We start from the raw sequence: 19,449 nt of genomic DNA on the forward strand, positions 1-19,449 counted from the left end.
TTTTATTTGTGATAAAAAATGCCCCCTGAAATAAAGTCTTATAAAAAAAAATTTTTTTAAAGCCTGGCCTCTCATGGTGCAATAGATAAAGTGTCGACCTGGACTGCTGAGGTCGTTGGTTCAAAACCCTGAGCTTGCCTGGGCAGGGCACATATGGGAGCTGATACTTCCTGCTCCTCCCCTACTTCTCTCTTCTCTCTCTCTCTCTCTCTCTCTCTCTCTCTCTTTCTCCTCTCTAAAATGAATAAATAAAATCTTTTTTAAAAGATGGCCCCTGAAGTTATCATCAAACCTTTTAAATACTAGTTATAACTATGAATATTAAAAAAAAATGTACGGCCTGAGCAGGATAGAGCATCGGACTGGGATGTGGAAAGACCCAGGTTCAAAACCCTGAGGTCATCAGCTTGAGTGTGGGCTCATCTGGTTTGAGCAAAAGCTCACCAGCTTGGACCCAAGGTCGCTGACTCGAGCAAGGGGGTCACTCGATCTGCTGAAGGCCCGCGGTCAAGGCACATATGAGAAAGCAATCAATGAACAACTAAGGTGTCGCAACGCACAACAAAAAACTAATGATTGGTGCTTCTCATTTCTCTTCATTCCTGTCTATCTGTCCCTATCTATCCCTCATCTCACTCTCTCTCTCTCTGTCTCTGTAGGAAAAAAAAAGTACGATAATATGATATAATGTTAACTAACAATTGTGTATAATTTCAAAGTTTGCTGAACATTTTCATATTCATGATTTCCAGTGGCTACTATGGAGTGTGAAGGTTCAACACTAAGAAAGCGTATCATTTCTATGGAGAGATGATCAGGGGACAGGGTCTTAGGTGAGACCACAGCTCACCAATCCTTATCAGATTATGTCCTGTCCCAGAGCCAGAGGCCAGCCTGCTTCTTACCTTCCAAGGTGCCTGGCCACCACCTCCAAAGGACTCAAATGAAAAATGGGAAGGGGAAGGTCAATGGGATGATCCATGACATGAGCAGGATGGCTGAGGAGTTTAAAGGTCGTACTGAGACAAAGGAAAAGGCAAAGCCTTGTCAACTCTAAGGCGCCACCTCCCTTAGCACCTATCTTCCCCAGCACATGTCACCCCCATATTTACTGACACATGTGACAGCCACTCTAGCAGGAACAGTGATTGTGCCCTGTGCTCATGGAGCACATATTCTACGGAGGGAGACAACAAAGGTCCATCTGATTATCATACAGTTGACATGTTAACCATGGGCAGATCTTTTGGAGGATGACAGAATTTCGGGTACTTAATTCTGGCTGAGGAAAGAGGCAAAGGCTTCATAAGAAGTGACCTTTGACTTGGCTAAAAGATAACTATAATAGAAGAAGAGAAGGCCTGCAAGCATTCTGATGCATAGAGACTAGGGAACCACCTAGTAGTCCATGATGACTGCATCACTGATTAGTTAAGGTAGGGGCTCCTGTGCTGAGGGAGGAGGGGCGGAAAGGGACAGCGGGGGGAAATTGATGGCTGGTTGACACTGACAGGAAGTCCACCAAGAAATCAGCCAGTGGATTCCTCCATCAGATTATCCATCACACACACACACACACACTCACACACACACAAGGAAGACAATAGACCCTTACAGAGAACTACCACACCTCCACACCCTGCTCAGTTACCTGTGGGCTCCCGCACTTTCTCCATGTGCTCTAGGAACTCCTGCAGCTAGTGATTGCCATCTGCCCTTGAGTTCTTCCTGAAATACGCTGCCAGTTCCTTGTTGTTCTCCCAGTTCTCCTGGGCCCCTCTGGTTGCAGGATCAATGACTGTCCAGGTCATGTTCATTGTGTCAAAGAGGAAGGCAGGCTGTCCATTGAAGCTGAGCTCCCAGGATGCACCAGTACGGCATTGTGCCCCATGTGGACAGCACAGCTTGGCCCGCAGGGTGGGAGATCATGCAATCCACACACAGGACGTCACCCTGCCTCTGAGAGCCCCGCCATCTCCCATAGGTCAGGGATGTCTGCACATTTAGGTGCCTGTTTTTCTCTCTGTATGACTTGCCCTTTCTGACCATCAGGTCCACGGTGTCTCTGCTGCAGAGACAAAGTTCTTTGATGTAGCTTGGTATATTTGTGACCTTGGTAAATTCTGAAGATAGCCAAGAGGTCAGCCTCCCAGGAACAGCTGGAAGCCTGAGTCTGTAGCGAGGCTTTTCAGACAACTATTGTGATTTAAACTCCCCTACTGGTCAGGTCTCTCCCCAGCGCAGGCTTTCCCAGACATTCCTGTGAAGGTAAACTTTGCTACATTTCCAAGTGAATGCCAGGCAGCTATTAAGAGAGAAAATAGCAAGCAAATTAACTCTAACCTTACGGAATGTTTGGGTGAAGGAAATATGAGTTTTACAGGAGCTAATTCAACCCTAACAAGTCCATGACTGCAGGAGCGAGGCTGGATCGGCCACCAGCACCTGTACCCTACAGACCTAGGGCGCTGGAGGTTATTGGTGGTAGGAGAGAGCGCTCATGTAGACTTCACGGCATCCTAAATGGCAGAACTCATCACAGAGCATGAGGGGCATAAGCAAGGCCATGCCACCTAAAGCAAGAAAACTCACCTTTAAAAGTGGCTCCTGCCTGACTAGTGGGGGTGCAGTGGATAGAGCATCGACCTGGCCCCAGTTTCTAAATCCCGAGGCCACCGGCTTGAGTGTGGGATCATAGACAAGACCACAGGGTCACTGGCTTGAGCTCAAATGTCACTGGCTTGAGCCTAAGCATCACTGGTTCGAAGCCCAAGGTTTTTGGCTTGAGACCAAAATCAGCTTGAGTGGTCACTGGTCCAATCCCCGGTCAAGGCATGTATGAGAAGCAATCAATAAAAAACTAAAGTCCCGCAACTACAAGTTGATGCTTCTCATCTCTCTCCTCCTTTACTCTCTTACTCTCTCCCTTTCTCTCTCTCTCTCTCTCTCATATATATTGATATAAACATGGCTCCTGGATGGATGGATGGAGATAGATATAGATATATAGATATATACAGTGTGTCCATAAAGTCATGGTGCACTTTTGACTGGTCACAGGAAAGCAACAAAAGACGATAGAAATGTGAAATCTGCACCAAATAAAAGGAAAACTCTCCCAGTTTTATACCTATTCAGTGCAGTTCAATGTGGGCTCATGCACAAATTTTTAGGGCTCCTTAGGTAGCTATCCCGTATATAGACTCATCACTGACTGATGGCCTACCAGAACGGGGTTTCTCCACCAAACTGCCGGTTTCCTTCAACTGCTTATCCCACCGAGTAATGTTATTCCTATGTGGTGGCACTTCGTTATAAACACGCCGATATTCACTTTGCACTTTGGTCACAAATTCGAATTTAGTGAGCCACAGGACAGTCTGAACTTTCCTCTGTACCGTCCACATCTCAACTGGCATAGCCGTGGGCTGCTCCGCTGTATACACGGCATTATGTCATCATCTGTGCATGCGCACATGCTGCCACATCATCCTACAGAAACTGGGAGGGTTTTCCTTTTACTTGGTGCAGATTTCACATTTCTATCATCTTTTGTTGCTTTCCTGTGACCGGTCAAAAGTGCACCATGACTTTACGGACATACTGTATATGGCTCCTGATATGATCCTGGGGCCTGCTGTGGAAAAGGCCTCTGACCATGGGATATCAGAGCTACCCATCATGACCTAGGCTTGTCAACACACTATGTCCTTAGGTCAGACAGGCCTAGTGGTCATATGATAGAAGTGATTTTTCTGGCATTGAATAGCAGGGTCACAGGGAACAAGATACAGAAGCAGAGGCTCTGATCTTGACACCAGAAATGATGCACTAGCAGTACACTCGGCTCACACCTGTGGCTTCATGCAGGGTCTCTCATGGCCCCCTCCACTAAGCAATCCAGTCTACAGAAGGAGGGGAGCACTGGCCCTACCTTGGGACCCACAGCCTCTCACAGTCACTCCACTCAGAAGCCACAGGCAGGTCAGGGAACCGATCTGGCTCTTCAGCACACAGCAGAGGTACCTGGGAGCTGGTCTCCTAGGAGAGTGGTCACCCATACCTGGGACACCCTAGGTACCCTAAATCTGGGTTTGGCAAATCTGGACAGTGGACAAATGTGGTCCCCCATTTGTCTGGATGTTCCTTTGGCTGCCTTTGCACCACGCACGGAGATGCCTAGTTCCACGGAGACAAAAACTAAGTGGCCTACAAAAATGAAGACATTCACCGTCTGCCCTTCGCTATTGTGGGATCAGTGGCCTTTATGTGCCGCTGTCTCCTCAGAAGGTGGAAAATGTGGGCTTGGGACTAAAGGGTGGGGGGAGAGTGCCCTTCCTCACCACCGTTCCCAGGGTCACACTTTGGATAAGTGTGCTTCCTGCCCTTCATACTGCAGGTTTTGTGGGCCAGGAGCAGAGGCTTGCTGGGCTGTCCTCAGGCAACAGTGATAGGGTGCCACTTAGTGGAGGAAGTGATTAGGCTCACTTCACAGATGGGAAGGTGTTCATGGGGACCATATGAAATAGGCGGTGACAGTATGTCCAGAGCTGGGAGTTCGCAGCAGCGACTCATGAGGGAAAATATCTGGAGAAAGGAATGCCTGGTGTTGTAAAGTAGTGAGCGGCTCCATGGGACAGCGCCTGGGAAGTTCAAAGGTGGAGAGCAGTGGGGTTGATGAGGGAGGTGTGGAAAAATCTGTGTGTGCAGAGTAGGAGCATGAGGGTGTGGGGGGGTGCCTGTGGCGGAGGCCCTGCTGGAATGTCCCCGTCCTGACCACACCTCGATCTCAGAGGCTGGGGCTCTCACCTCCTGAGAAGCAGGCTGGGTTCAGGATAAAGAGGTATAGAGGAGTTAGGGATGCGGCCGGTTGTGCATAGGAGGTGTGGTTTGGGGGCGCTTCATTAGAAATTCTCACCTCAACCTCTTTCTGCTCCTCCTTGTTTGCCCAGCATCATTATTATTATTATTTTATTTTTATTTTTTTGTCACAGGCTGACTCCTTTTGTCTTTGTCCCACCTGGAAGGCAGCGAGGAGCTCTGATTGCCACACAGTTGGAAAGGAGCCCAGACAGGAGATTAAAGAACTGTCAGCAGTACCACCAGCGGGAGGATCCCCTAGCTCCCTGTGATCCCGTCCCGGTTCCCAGTCCCAACAATGTCCCTTTTCTGAAATCAGTACTGCCCACCCAAAGACAGCCTGGTAGCAGAAGTGAGACCAGGAGCACAACACTGAACCTTGTGCTCACAATCAGCTCCATCATGATCAGCTGCCTGAAGGGTGACTCAACTGTGGATTGAGCCAGTCTGAATGGTGAGAGCATGGAATGAGGCTGAGAATGTCTGGCAGGTGTTTCTCTGGGTTGCTAGACTACCAATCTCCCCATTGCCTCCACCCCAGCAATTACCTGTTGGGTAAGTCTTGAAATATATCAATCCTTTTGACCAGGGGTCCCCAAACTACAGCCCGCGGGCCGCATGCGGCCCCCTGAGGCCATTTATCTGGCCCCCGCTGCACTTCCGGAAGGGGCACCTCTTTCACTGGTGGTCAGTGAGAGTAGCACATTGACCATCTATCTCATTAGCCAAAAGTAGGCCCATAGTTCCCAATGAAATACTGGTCAGTTTGTTGATTTAAATTTACTTGTTCTTTATTTTAAATATTCTATTTGTTCCCATTTTGTTTTTTTACTTTAAGATAAGATATGTGCAGTGTGCATAGGGATTTGTTCATAGTTTTTTTTATAGTCCGGCCCTCCAACGGTCTGAGGGACAGTGAACTGGCCCCCTGTGTAAAAAGTTTGGGGACCCCTGCTTTTGACTCTTTCCCCTCAACCCTTCTTCACCCCATTGTCCCATCACCCTATATTTTCCTATGTCCATTCCCACTTTCAGAATCATTACTTCTTGTGCTCAAAAGGCTCAAATCCCAGATATAAAATAAACAAGTCATTGAGATGTAGCATAGTGACCATAGTTAATAATACTATCTTGTATATTGAAAGTTAGTAAGAGAGTAAATCTAAAAGTTCTCATAAAAACCAATTGTAGCCTGACCAGGCAGTGGCGCAATGGATAGAGCATCAGACTGGGACGCAGAGGACCCAGGTTCGAGACCCCAAGGTTGCCAGCTTGAGCACGGGCTCATCTGGTTAGAGCAAAAAGCCCACTAGCTTGGACCCAAGGTCGCTGGCTCCAGCAAGGGGTTACTCGATCTGCTGAAGACCCACGGTCAAGGCACATATGAGAAAGCAATAAATGAACAACTAAGGTGTCGCAACGTGCAACGAAAAACTAATGATTGATGCTTCTCATCTCTCTCCGTTCCTGTCTGTCTGTCCCTGTCTATCCCTCTCTCTGACTCACTCTCTGTCTCTGTAAAAAAATAAACAAACAACAACAACAAAAAAAAACAACCAATTGTAACTATCACGGTGATGTATTTTATTTTTAAGTGAGAGGAGGGGTGATAGTGCGACAGACTCTCGCATGTACCCCCATCTGGGATTCCCTGGCAACCCCCATCCGGGGCTGGTCCTCGATTCAACCAAGCTATTTTCGGTGCCTGAGGCTGATGTACTGGGACCAGCCAAGCTATTCTCAGCACCTGGGGCCAATGATTGAACCAATAGAACCACTGGCTGGGAGACAGGAAGACCAAGAGAAGGGGGAAAGAGAGGGGGAGAGAAGCAGATGGTCACTTCTCTTGTGTGCCCTGACCAGGAATAGAACCCAGGATGTCCATACGCCAGGTGATGCTTTATCCACTGAGCCATGTTAGCTAGATTTATTGTGGTGATCTTTTTACAACATATACAGATATCAAATCATTATGTTGTACATTTGAAACTAATATTAATATTATATGTTAATTATATCTCAATAAAAATAGAAAAAGAAAACAAAAATGGAATTGTATTCTCTCACAGTTCTGAAGGCTAGAATTTGAGATCCAGGTGTATGGGGAGAGGCACGCTCTCTCTCCTAGCTTTGTCCTGGCAGTCCCTGGCTTACAGCTGCCAAGGACAATCAATGTCGGCCTCTGCTGTCACAGAGCTTTCTCTCTATGTGTCTGTCTTCACATAGCATTTTCTCTGCCATTGTATCTCTCTTTTTAGAGACACAGAGAGAGAGATAGACAGGGACAGACAGACAGGAACGGAGAGATGAGAAGCATCAATCATTAGTTTTTCATTGCGCATTGCGACACCTTAGTTGTTCATTGATTGCTTTCTCATATGTGTCTTGACCGTGGGCCTTCAGCAGCCCGAGTAACCCCTTGTTTGAGCCAGTGACCTTGGGTCCAAGCTGGTGAGCTTTTGCTCAAACCAGATGAGCCCGCGTTCAAGCTGGCGACCTTGGGGTCTCGAACCTTGGCATCCCACTCTGACGCTCTATCCACTGCGCCACTGCCTGGTCAGGCTGTATCTCTTCTTATAAAGACATCAGTCATATTGAATTATTATGCACCTTAATGACCTGATTTTAATTTGGGTACATCTGCAAAGACCTTATCTCTTTTTTTTTTTTTTTAAATTTTTTTGTATTTTTCGGGTCAACTTTGCTCCAATGGAGCCTTGGCTGCGGGAGGGGAAGAGAGAGACAGAGAGGAAGGAGAGGGGGAGGGGTGGAGAAGCAGATGGGCGCTTCTCCTGTGTGCCCTTGCTGGAAATCGAACCTGGGACTCCTGCACACCAGGCTGACGCTCTACCACTGAGCCAACTGGCCAAGGCCTTCCTTTTTTTTTTCTTATGACAGTTTTGAGTCTCTGCCTCACGTCCATCTTTTTAAAAATCTTTTATTTTTTTATTCATTTTTAGAGAGAGAGAGTAGAGAGAGAGAGAGAGAAGGGGTGAGTAGCAGGAAGTATCAACTCCTATATGTGCCTTGACTAGGCAAGCCCAGGGTTTTGAACAAGCGACCTCAGCATTCCAGGTCGATACTTTATCCACTGCGCCACCACATGTCAGGCAAGACCTTATTTCTAAATATGGCCACATTCACAAGTACCAGGAGTAAGGACATCAACATATCTTTGGGGGGGGACACAATTTAATCCATAATGGAGGCATATAATCTTTGTCCTCCTCCCAAAAGTATCTCTTTTTTCCCCACTTTTTCTTTTTGAAAACTTTTTTTTCTGTATTATGTTATGTATACCATTATATTAGTTTCAGCTGTACAACATGATTCTGTATTTGTATATATTATTAACTATAGTCACCCTGCTCTCCACTACATCCCAATGATGTTTATTTTATAATTAGAAGTTTATACCTTTTGACCAGAAGAGATGATTACATTTTTAAAAATTCTTTTAATTATAATTAACATTAGTTTCAGATATACAACATAGTGACTAGACATTATGAAGTAATCACCCAATGAGTCTTATACCCATTTGACAACAAGTTTATTGACTATTTTTTAAAAATGTAGGTGAATTAATACCTTTATTTTATTTATTTTTTTGACAGAGACAGAGAGAGAGTCAGAGAGAGGGACAGATAGGGACAGAGAGGAAGGGAGAGAGATGAGAAACATCAGTTCTCACTGCAGCTCCTTAGTTTTTCAGTGATTGCTTTCTTATATATGCCTTGACGGGGAGGGGGTGAAGGGAGGTGGGGGGGCTGCAGCAGAGCAAATGACCCCTTGCTCAAGCCAGCAACCTCTGGGCTCAAGCCAGCAACTATGGGGTCATGTCTATGATCCTATTCTCAAGCCAACGACCTGGCGCTCAAACTGGTGATTCCATGCTCAAGCCGGATGAACCCACGCTCAAGCCTGTGACCTCGGGATTTTGAACCTGGGTCCTCCAGGTCCCAGTCTGATGCTCTACCCACTGCGCCACCACCGGGTCAGGCTATTGACTTTTTATAAGTGGAAATTTGTGCTTCTTAATCCCTTTCATCTTTTTTTGCCCACTCCCCAAAACTTCTGCCCATCTGACAACCATCAGTTTGTTCTTTGTATCTATGAGTTTGCTTCTGTTTGGTTTGCTAGTTTACTTTGTTATTTAGATTCCAGATAAAAGAGAGAACATATATTTATTTGTTTTTCTACCGGACTCACATAATTTAGCATAATATTCTCTAACTCCACACATGTTGTGGCAAATGGCAAGATAAGAATGAATGATACACTAAGTGGGCATGGAGATGAGAGAAGAGGATGGAACAATGAAGTGAAATGTTTTAAGATATTATTAATGGGGCAGAGCCGCCTGGAGAGATCTACCGGTTTGGAGCTCAGTGTAGGATGGTGCTGAGTCAATAGTAGAGCTAGCTGCTTGGGCACTGAGCCACAGCAGACCTGCTCACAGGCCTGAGTGCTGCTGTTGGCATGGGGCTGATTGCCGGCACCGTCTGCTTCCTTCTCTTGTTCCTCCTGGGTGAGGTTCTGCTGACAGTCTGTTCCAGAGCTGCGCATGGTGAGTTCCGGCTGTAGCCTTCAGTAGGGTGGTGGGGAGGGGAGGGAGAGAGGGAAGGAGGAGATGGTTGACGGGTGCATTAACTGGGGACTGGAACTGGAGAGCCCCAGGGGGCTCGAAAAACTACCCCCCAGTGGCACCGCCACTGCCCTCCTTTTAGTCCTCTCGGCTGGCTTGTTTTCATCTTTGGCTTATGCACTAGTTGTCGCGTTCTAGGAGAGAAGAGGGACAGGGAGGAAGCTGGGTGAAAAAGTGATCCTAAGCAAATGAGCCGAGCCGAGGAGGGGCGGGGGGACAGAGGGTGCGCGGCAGGGAATGGTGCTGAAGCTTCAGCTTCCCTGCCCAATACGAAGACCCCTTCCTAGGACCCCGGGACCCCTGAGGTCAGGACGGGGCGTTTCCGCTGGAACCAGAGCTCCAGACAAGCACATGGCGGTACTCCATTCACAGCACTTCCCACACAAACCCTGCTTATCTCCAAACCCGCGGCCGGGGTGCACACTTCACTAGACACTTCTCAGTCCCTGCCCCGGGTCCCGTGCTTTTATTACCCAATTGTTCAGTCACAATAATACCTTCCCACCTGTGAAGTGACCCTAACCCCTTCCCCTTCCAAGTGGCACCTTGTCCCCCTTGCCTGAGGACACACCCAGCAAAAGCCTCTGCAGGGGGCCCAGGGAACCTGGAGCAGAAGGAACTGGAAACCCATTTTTCCAAAATGAGGCCTTGGGAATGCTGGTGAAGAAGAGCAGTTTCACTCCGCCCTTTGGTCCTAAACCCACATTTTCCACCTACTGAGGAGGCAGCAGCATATAATGTGCATTGATTACACAGTAGCCAACCAAATGACACCACTGTTGTGATAAGGTGCCAAGGAATTGTGTAAAGCCAGTAGCCACGGCCACCATCACAGCCGCCTGGCCCATGCAGGTTCGCATTAGATTTGGACAGACAGTAATGAAACAATGGAGCCAAAACTGGTGGGCCATTAGCTTTAATCCTAGCTTGCACCCGGCGGGCAAGTAAAAACACACACTGGGCTTCAAAACCCACTCATTCAGTGCTCACAAAGCTATTGACTTATCTGAGTTTCCTAGAATCAAAGGTATCTACCTCACCAGCCTTATTCACCTCTGTTTCCCATCTCCTTCTCTCTGCACAAACTCTGCATCAACTGGCTTCTCCTTCAGCACTCCGCCATCTTAGCTGCTTCTTCTCTCCTCCACGTGGCCTTTCTCTGCCCTGCTCCAGCATGGGCTTCTCTGCCCCATTTTATAGTGTAGAAATCAAAACCTTTAAGCCAATATACAAACAAGGAAGTCTCTGATACAAAGTCACTTATCTGAGCCATAATGGGATTCCTCATAAGAGCGCACCACCTCACATCATGCAACAGTTTGGGGGTGTGAGGAAAAGCTTAGTGTTGAGAAGATTTTAGGATTAAAAGGATGAGAAAGGCTTAGTCTTAAAAATAAGCCTTAGGCTATAAGGACCCTGCCTGCTTACAGCCTGTCCCCCAACCCCAATGCAAACTATAAGCAAGCAAACATATACATCATATTTGCAAACTTATTTGACCAATAAATTGCAAAAATTGTTAACAGTATTTTAAAAGGAAGAATCAGGCCTCCTTACCCCTTGTCTTTGAAAAGAAAAAAAAAAAACCCAGAGAAAGAGATTAAAGGGGCAAAAGTTAGTTAGTAACTAATCATAGTTCTCTGGAAGGATAAAACTTATCTGAAAACTTCCTCTGCCCCATCCTTAAGATCCTTTAGGAGACAATGTTTACATATCTTAATTAAAATTCCTACACTGATTCTAACTCTTCCTCCCCTCCTGGAGTCCTGAGAGTGACATATACCTTAGTCTAGAACAGGGGTAGTCAACCTTTTTATACCTACCGCCCACTTTTGTATCTCTCTTAGTAGTGAAATTTTCTAACCACTCACCAGTTCCACAGTAATGGTGATTTATAAAGTAGGGAAGTAACTTTACTCTATAAAATTTATAAAGCAGAGTTACAGCAAGTTAAAGCATAGAATAATAATTACTTACCAAGTACTTTATGCCAGATTTTCACTAAATTTGCCAGAATAAATCTTTTTTTTTTTTTTTTTTTTTCACTTTTCTGAAGCTGGAAACAGGGAGAGACAGTCAGACAGACTCCCGCATGCGCCCGACCGGGATCCACCCGGCACGCCCACCAGGGGCGACGCTCTGCCCACCAGGGGGCGATGCTCTGCCCATCCTGGGTGTCGCCATGTTGCGACCAGAGCCACTCTAGCACCTGAGGCAGAGGCCACAGAGCCATCCCCAGCGCCCGGGCCATCTTTGCTCCAATGGAGCCTTGGCTGCGGGAGGGGAAGAGAGAGACAGAGAGGAAAGCGCGGCAGAGGGGTGGAGAAGCAAATGGGCGCTTCTCCTATGTGCCCTGGCCGGGAATCGAACCCGGGTCCTCCACACGCTAGGCCGACGCTCTACCGCTGAGCCAACCGGCCAGGGCGCCAGAATAAATCTTTATAAAACAACTTACTATAGTTAAATCTATCTTTTTATTTATACTTTGGTTGCTCCACTACCGCCCACCATGAAAGCTGGGACGCCCACTAGTGGGTGGTAGGGACCAGGTTGACTACCACTGGTCTAGACAAAGGGATCTTGAGACCACTTCCCTTGCTTGAAAAACCTGCATTCTGTAACATTTTATATGCTTTCTAATAATCATCCCTCTTGAAATCCTTTATATGTATAAAAACTTGTAAACTAAACAAACAGGGACTAGCTTATTAGGTTTCCTATACTAGCCCCAACACGTTTAGCAAGGGTATTTTCATTTAGCCCCTCTCCTTATCCTAAGCTAACCATTTCGCTGTGGTGACAGGGATGGTGGTAGACACTAGAAGATTTGGGAGTGTCTTAGCTGGGTATGTAAAACAATTATCACTATTGTGTTATCTTGTGGTCTTGATGTGTAAGAATGCTTTTTCCTTTTAATTTTTATTTTTATTTATTTTTTACAGAGACAGATGGAGAGTCAGAGAGAGGGATAGACAGGGACAGACAGACAGGAACGAGGAGAGATGAGAAACATCAATTATCATTTTTTTGTTGTGACACCTTAATTGTTCATTGATTGCTTTCTCATATGTACCTTGACCGCGGGCCTACAGCAGACTGAGTAACCCCTTGCTTGAGTCAGTGACCTTGGGTCCAAGCTGGTGAGCTTTTGCTCAAACCAGATGAGCCCGCGCTCAAGCTGACGACCTCGGGGTCTCGAACCCGGGTCCTCTGCATCCCAGCCCGATGCTCTATCCACTGCACCACCGCCTGGTCAGGCACTTTTTTTTTTTTTTAATAGATCCTGTAGATAGATGTTGTAAGCTTGTTAGTAATTGACTATTGTACCATGCTCCCTTCTTACCCACCCCAACCAGTACTTGATTTTGTATAAAAGAGTGTCTAGACTGGTAAGAGGGCCTACATGATTTGAAATTGTGCCCCGTGTAGCTAGCTGGCTAGTTAATAAACTCCTCAAAAAATTCATTTGGATTTAGTGTCTCTATGTAACCTGCAGATTGCAGTACTTTATAACATTGTGAGCAGGACCTGGGACAGGTGTCTGCTCCTTACCTGGTTCCCATCGCCATGCACCACTTAAATAACAGACCTATGATGATGTCAGCTCACACACTAGGCCCAGCCTGCGCAGAACTTCTGGCTTTTCTATTCCATGCAGTGCAGCCTCCCTTTCCCCAAATCCCAAAGACCCATCCTAGTAGCAGGTAGGCACCATCTCCCAGGGCTGCGCTAAATCCCGTGACCCACTGTAGTCAACTGGCATTCTCCAACATGGAGTTCCCGCCTCACCCCTCCCCTGCTGTCTCCCAGCTCCCTCAGGAGCAGACCCTACACACTCCACCTTCCCCCTGCATGGCACAGGCTGGTGGTTTCTAAAAGTCCTCTGGAATCTAGACTTTCCCTCTCCTAGCAGGTCTGGCAAGTCCCTGCTTTGGTTATGGGCTGACTAATGCTGGGTACTGGCCTGGTGGACCCAGGAGATGTGTTCTGAGAATCTGGCTTCTTACCGGGTTCTCTTCCACTAATGGAGGGGCACTAGCCGTCACCTGGTTACGGTGTTATGTCCTGCCAGCCCAGCCATCAGGATTCTCTTGCTGTCACAGTGTTGGGGGCGGGGTGTCTGTGAGTCCTTTCTTCCCAACCCCAACTATATCTTTGTTTTTCCTTTACAGATGATCCCTCTCTTTGCTATAAATTCAGTGTCACTACTAATGGACAACCATGGTGTGAGGTGCAAGGCCAGGCCAATGGAACCACATTTCTGTATTATTCCTGTAGTAGCCAGGAGGTTGAACCCATTGGTCATCTGGGGCTGAAGGTGAATGCCACAGAGGCCTGGGAGAGACAGGCAGAAGCTCTGAGAAACCTGATGGAAGATCTCAGAAAGAACCTGCTTGACATTAAATTGGAGATTGTTACAAAAAGTGGTAAGTTTGAAAGGCCCAGGGCAGAAGTTTGGTTTTTTAAAATTTTATTAAATTCATAGCATTAGTAGTTTATTTTTTATTTATTTATTTTTCTTTTTTTTTCCTGAAGTTGGAAACGGGGAGGCAGTCAGACAGACCCCCGCATGCGCCTGACCGGGATCCACCCGGCACGCCCACCAGGGACGATGCTCTGCCCATCTTGGGGTGTTGCTCTGCCGCAATCAGAGCCATTCTAGCACCTGAGGCAGAGGCCACAGAGCCATCCTCAGTGCCCAGGCAAACTTTGCTCCAATGAAGCCTTGGCTGCGGGCGGGAAAGAGAGAGACAGAGAGGAAGGAGAGGAGGAGGGGTGGAGAAGCCGATGGGCGCTTCTCCTGTGTGCCCTGGCCGGGAATCAAACCTGGGACTCCTGCACGCCAGGCCGACGCTCTACCACTGAGCCAACTGGCCAGGGCCAGTAGTTTTTTTTAAAAACAGAGAGAGAGAGAGAGAGAGAGAGAGAGAGAGAGAGATAGGGACAGATAGAGAGGAACAGAGAGAGATGAGAAGCATCAATCATCACTTTTTCATGGCGACACCTTAGTTGTTCATTGATTGCTTTCTCATCTGTGCCTTGACCGTGGGCCTTCAGCAGACTGAGTAACCCCTTGCTCAAGCCAGCGACCTTGGGTCCAAGCTGGTGAGCTTTTGCTCAAACCAGATGAGCCCACGCTCAAGCTGGTGACCTCGGGTTCTCGAACCTGGGTCCTCCGCATTTCAGTCCGGTGCTGTATCCACTGCACCACCACCTGGTCAGGCACATTAGTAGTTGGGCTTTTTTGTTTTGTTTTGTTTTAATTTTATTTATTCATTTTAGAGAGGAGAGAGAAAGGGAGAGAGAAGAGAGAGAGAGACAGAGAGGGAGAGAGAGAGGAGAGAGAGACAGAGAGAGAAGGTGGGGAGGAGCTGGAAGCATCAACTCCCATATGTGCCTTGACCAGGCAAGCCCAGGGTTTCAAACCAGCAACCTCAGTATTTCCAGGTTGACGCTTTATCCACTGTGCCACCACAGGTCAGGCACAACATTAGTAGTTTTATTGACAAAAATTTACATGACCCAATATTATTTTATGACTTTGCCTATGGAGAAACTTGGAATTAAATTTACCTTTCAAATTTATAATATTAGGTTAGCTCTTTCTCCCACAGATTTTTAAATTTTTTTAAACTAATCTTAATTGTCCTGTTTTACATGTATTTGACAATTGTAAGCCACTTCAAATGCTTTTTGGAATTTTTTTTTATTTTTATTTTTTTTATTTCTCTGAAGCTGGAAACGGGGAGAGACAGTCAGACAGACTCCCGCATGCGCCCGACCGGGATCCACCCGGCACGCCTACCAGGGGGCAACGCTCTGCCCACCAGGGGGCGATGCTCTGCCCCTCTGGGGCATCGCTCTGTCGCGACCAGAGCCACTCTAGCGCCTGGGGCAGAGGCCAAGGAGCCATCCCCAGTGCCCGGGCCATCTTTGCTCCAATGGAGCCTTAGCTGCAGGAAGGAGAGGGGGAGGGGTGGAGAAGCAGATGGGCGCTTCTCCTGTGTGCCCTGGCCGGGAATCGAACTCGGGACTTCTGCACGCCAGGCTGACGCTCTACCACTGAGCCAACCAGCCAGGGCCTTTTTAAAAAGATTTTATTTATTCATTATAGAGAGAGAGAGAAGGGGGGAGGAGCAGGAAGCATCAACTCCCATATGTGCCTTGACCAGGCAAGCCCAGGGTTTTGAACCGGCAACCTCAGTGTTTCCAGGTTGACGCTTTATCTACTGCGCCACCACAGGTCAGGCTGCTTTTTGGAATTTTTAACACAAACTATAACTGAAAATGACTAATCCTGACTGAAGAATAAATAAATGTCTAATTAGCTTATTAACTAACCAACTTCCTCCAATATACATCAATCTAATATATTATATAAATATTGGAACTTGGTCCCACCCAGGAGACCCTACAGCAAGGGCTGACTCAGGATACAGCAGGACCAGGAGATAGGAGGGGAGCAGAGGGAAGGTGCCTTCCCCAGCATGGGGCAAAGGATCTGTGAAAAGTAGAGGCCAACTCTTTCCCGTGGGCGGGGCAGTTCCTCTCACTCTGCAGGGCAGGATGATGTGTGAGTGTAAAGACAATGGACTCACCAGTGGATCCGCGGAATTTGGCTTTGATGGAGAGAAATTCCTTGTCTTTGACTCGGAGACTAGGAAGTATACAGTGGATCATTCTGGAGGTGAAGGGATGAAAGAGAAGTGGGAGAATGACAAGGAATTGACCATGACCTTCACAAACACCCTAAGCGGAGACTGCAGGGAGTGGCTTGAGACATTCCTGGTGCACTGGAAGAAAGAGCCGGAGAGCGCAGGTAACAGGGAAGATGAGAAAGACGGGGATGATGTGATTGTTCTCTTGAGATGATGTTGACCTGCTCTTGTGTGAGTGTGTGTGTTTGAATAAGTGATCACCCTCAGTGGGCTCTGGGGAGGAGAACGGCCACAGGTGTGCTCTGCGTCCCCCTTTCCCTTCCCCTCTTCTTCCTCACTGCACATGAACTGGGGCCCCTCACCTTGGATTTATGCTGACCCCAAACATGAGGGCATTGTTCTGGTTTTGTTTTTTTGTTTTTTCAGAGGCAGAGAGAGAGTCAGAGAGAGGGATAGATAGGGACAGACAGGAATGAAGAGAGATGAGAAGCATCAATCATCAGTTTTTCGTTGTGACACCTTAGTTGTTCATTGATTGCTTTCTCATATGTGCCTTGACTGTGGGCCTTCAGCAGACCGAGTAATCCCTTGCTCGAGCCAGCAACCTTGGATCCAAGCTGGTGAGCTTTGCTCAAACTAGATGAGCCCTCACTCAAGCTGGCGACCTCGGGATCTCAAACCTGGGTCCTCTGCATCCCAGTCCGATGCTCTATCCACTGTGCTACCACCTGGTTAGGCCATCATTCTGTTTTAGGGCCTGTTCCTTCTACTGTCCCCTCTTCTTAGCATCACCCTTCTTAACCTCCTCTGATCTGTTTCTGGAAATCCTTCAATACTGCCTCCCATGTTGGCTCCTGAGAGGACTTCTCTACCGCCTTCCTCATGTGTCACTGCCTTTCTGTCCCAGCAGAAGGGACTGAGTATAGTGTGACCCTTACTTTCCCCAAAGCAATATGAGCACCAAGAGTACAGGGCCTGTAAAGCCAGTAGCCACCATCACAGCCACCTGGCCCAAGCAGGTTCGCATTGGATTCGGACAGTCGGTAAAGAAACAACGAAGCCAAAAACTGGTGGGCCTTCATCTTTAATCCTAGCTTGCACCCGGCAGGCAAGTAAAAAATACACACTGGGCTCCAAAACCCACTCATTCAGTGCTCACAAAGCTACTGACTTATCCGAGTTTCCTAGAATCAAAGGTTTCTAGCTCACCAGACTTATTCACCTCTGTTCCCCATCTCCTTCCTTCTCCCTGCACAAACTCTGCACAAAACTGGCTTCTCACTCAGCACTCCACCATCTTGGCTGCTTCTCCTAGCCTCTTCCATGTGGCCTTTCTCTGATCTCCGTTCTGCTCTCTCCTCTAATGCTAATAATCCCAGGAACCGAGAGAGCAAGTTTCCCGTTCTGTCCCCATTTTATAGTGTAGAAATCAAAACCTTTAATCCAATATACAAAATAGGGAAGTCTCTAGTCTAATACAAAGTCACTTATCTGAGGCATGATGGGATTGTACCACCCCACATCAAAAAGGGTGGGAAAAGCTTAGTCCCAAAACCAAGTCCCAGGCTACAAGGATCCTGCCTGCCCACAGCCCGCCCCCAACACACATTAATATCACCTGGGCGACGGCCTCCACGTGGCAGCACCATCTTTAACAAAGTCAGCATAATATGCCTCAGATAAGTGACTGTGTTAGAGACTTCCCTATTTTGTATATTGGATTAAAGGTTTTGATTTCTACACTATAAAATGGGGACAGAACGGGAAACTTGCTCTCTCGGTTCCTGAGATTATCATTAGAGGAGAGAGCAGAGAGGAGAGCAGAGAAAGGCCATGTGGAGTAGGCCAGGAGAAGCAGCCAAGATGGCGGAGTGCTGAGTGAAAAGCCAGTTTTGTGCAGAGTTTGTGCAGGGAGAAGGAAGGAGATGGGGAACAGAGGTGAATAAGTCTGGTGAGCTAGAAACCTTTGATTCTAGGAAACTCAGATAAGTCAGTAGCTTTGTGAGCACTGAATGAGTGGGTTTTGGAGCCCAGTGTGTGTTTTAACTTGCCCGCCGGGTGCAAGCTAGGATTAAAGATGATGGCCCATCAGTTTTTGGCTCCGTTGTTTCTTTACCGACTGTCCGAATCCAATGTGAACCTGCATGGGCCAGGCAGCTGTGATGGTGGCCCTGGCCTTGACTACTGGCTTTACTATATATATATATATATATATATATATATATATATTTTTTTTTTTTTTTTTTTTTTTTTTTTTTTTGAGCATAATATATTTTATCTACCCAACAGGGTCCATATAAAGCCAGTAGCCACGGCCACCATCACAGCCGCCTGGTCCATGCAGGTTCTCATTTAATTCAGACGGTAATGAAACAACAGAGCCAAGAACTGGTGGGCCATTACCTTTAATTCTAGCTTGCACCCGGCGGGCAAGAATATACACAGGGGAAAAACACTTTCCTTTCCATTCAGGGCTCCCAAAGCCACTGACTTATTCGACTTATAGAAATCAAAGATTTCTACCTCACCAGCCTTATTCACCTCTGTTCTCCATCTCCTTTTCTCTGCACAAACTCTCTACCAACTGGCTTCTCTTTCAGCACTCTGCCATCTTGGCTGCTTCTCCTTTCCTCCACATGGCCTTTCTCTGCTCTTCTCTCCTAGCATGGGCTTCTCGGCCCCATTTTATAGTATAGAAATAAAAACCTTTAATCCAATATACAGACAAGGAAGTCTCTGATACAAAGACTGAGGCATAATGGGATTCCTCATGAGAGTGCACCACCCCACATCATGCATCAGTCAAGGGTGTGGGGGAAGCTTAGTGTTGAGAAGATTTTAGGATTAAAAGGGTGGGAAAGGCTTAGTCTTAAAACTAAGCCTTAGTCTATAATGATCCTGCCTGACCCCCACACCCAATACAAACTATAAGCCAGCAAACACATACATCATATTTGTAAACTTATTTGACCCACAGCCCATCTCCTCTCTCTGTTCCAACCTCGGGAACTGTCACAGTGGCTGTCACATGTAGAGGAGTAGAAACTGTCTGCATTGTAGGAGTAGCTGGGGCAGCAGGGACTGAGGACGGGTCTCCTCAGATTTGGGGTCTGGACAGGATGTCACTCTTGTGTTTCCATTGCAGCTGCATCAACGATGGCTGCAGCCACAGCCCAATCCAAGGCCACGAACAACAATTTCAACTGGACCCTTGCTGTTTTCCTCACCTGTTCCTTCCAAGTTGTCGTCTTTGCCTGTTTACATTAAGAGGTACAGAGGGCA

The sequence above is a fragment of the Saccopteryx bilineata genome, chromosome 12 (genome assembly GCF_036850765.1).
Source record: "Saccopteryx bilineata isolate mSacBil1 chromosome 12, mSacBil1_pri_phased_curated, whole genome shotgun sequence".
NCBI classification, from domain to species: Eukaryota; Metazoa; Chordata; class Mammalia; order Chiroptera; family Emballonuridae; genus Saccopteryx; species Saccopteryx bilineata.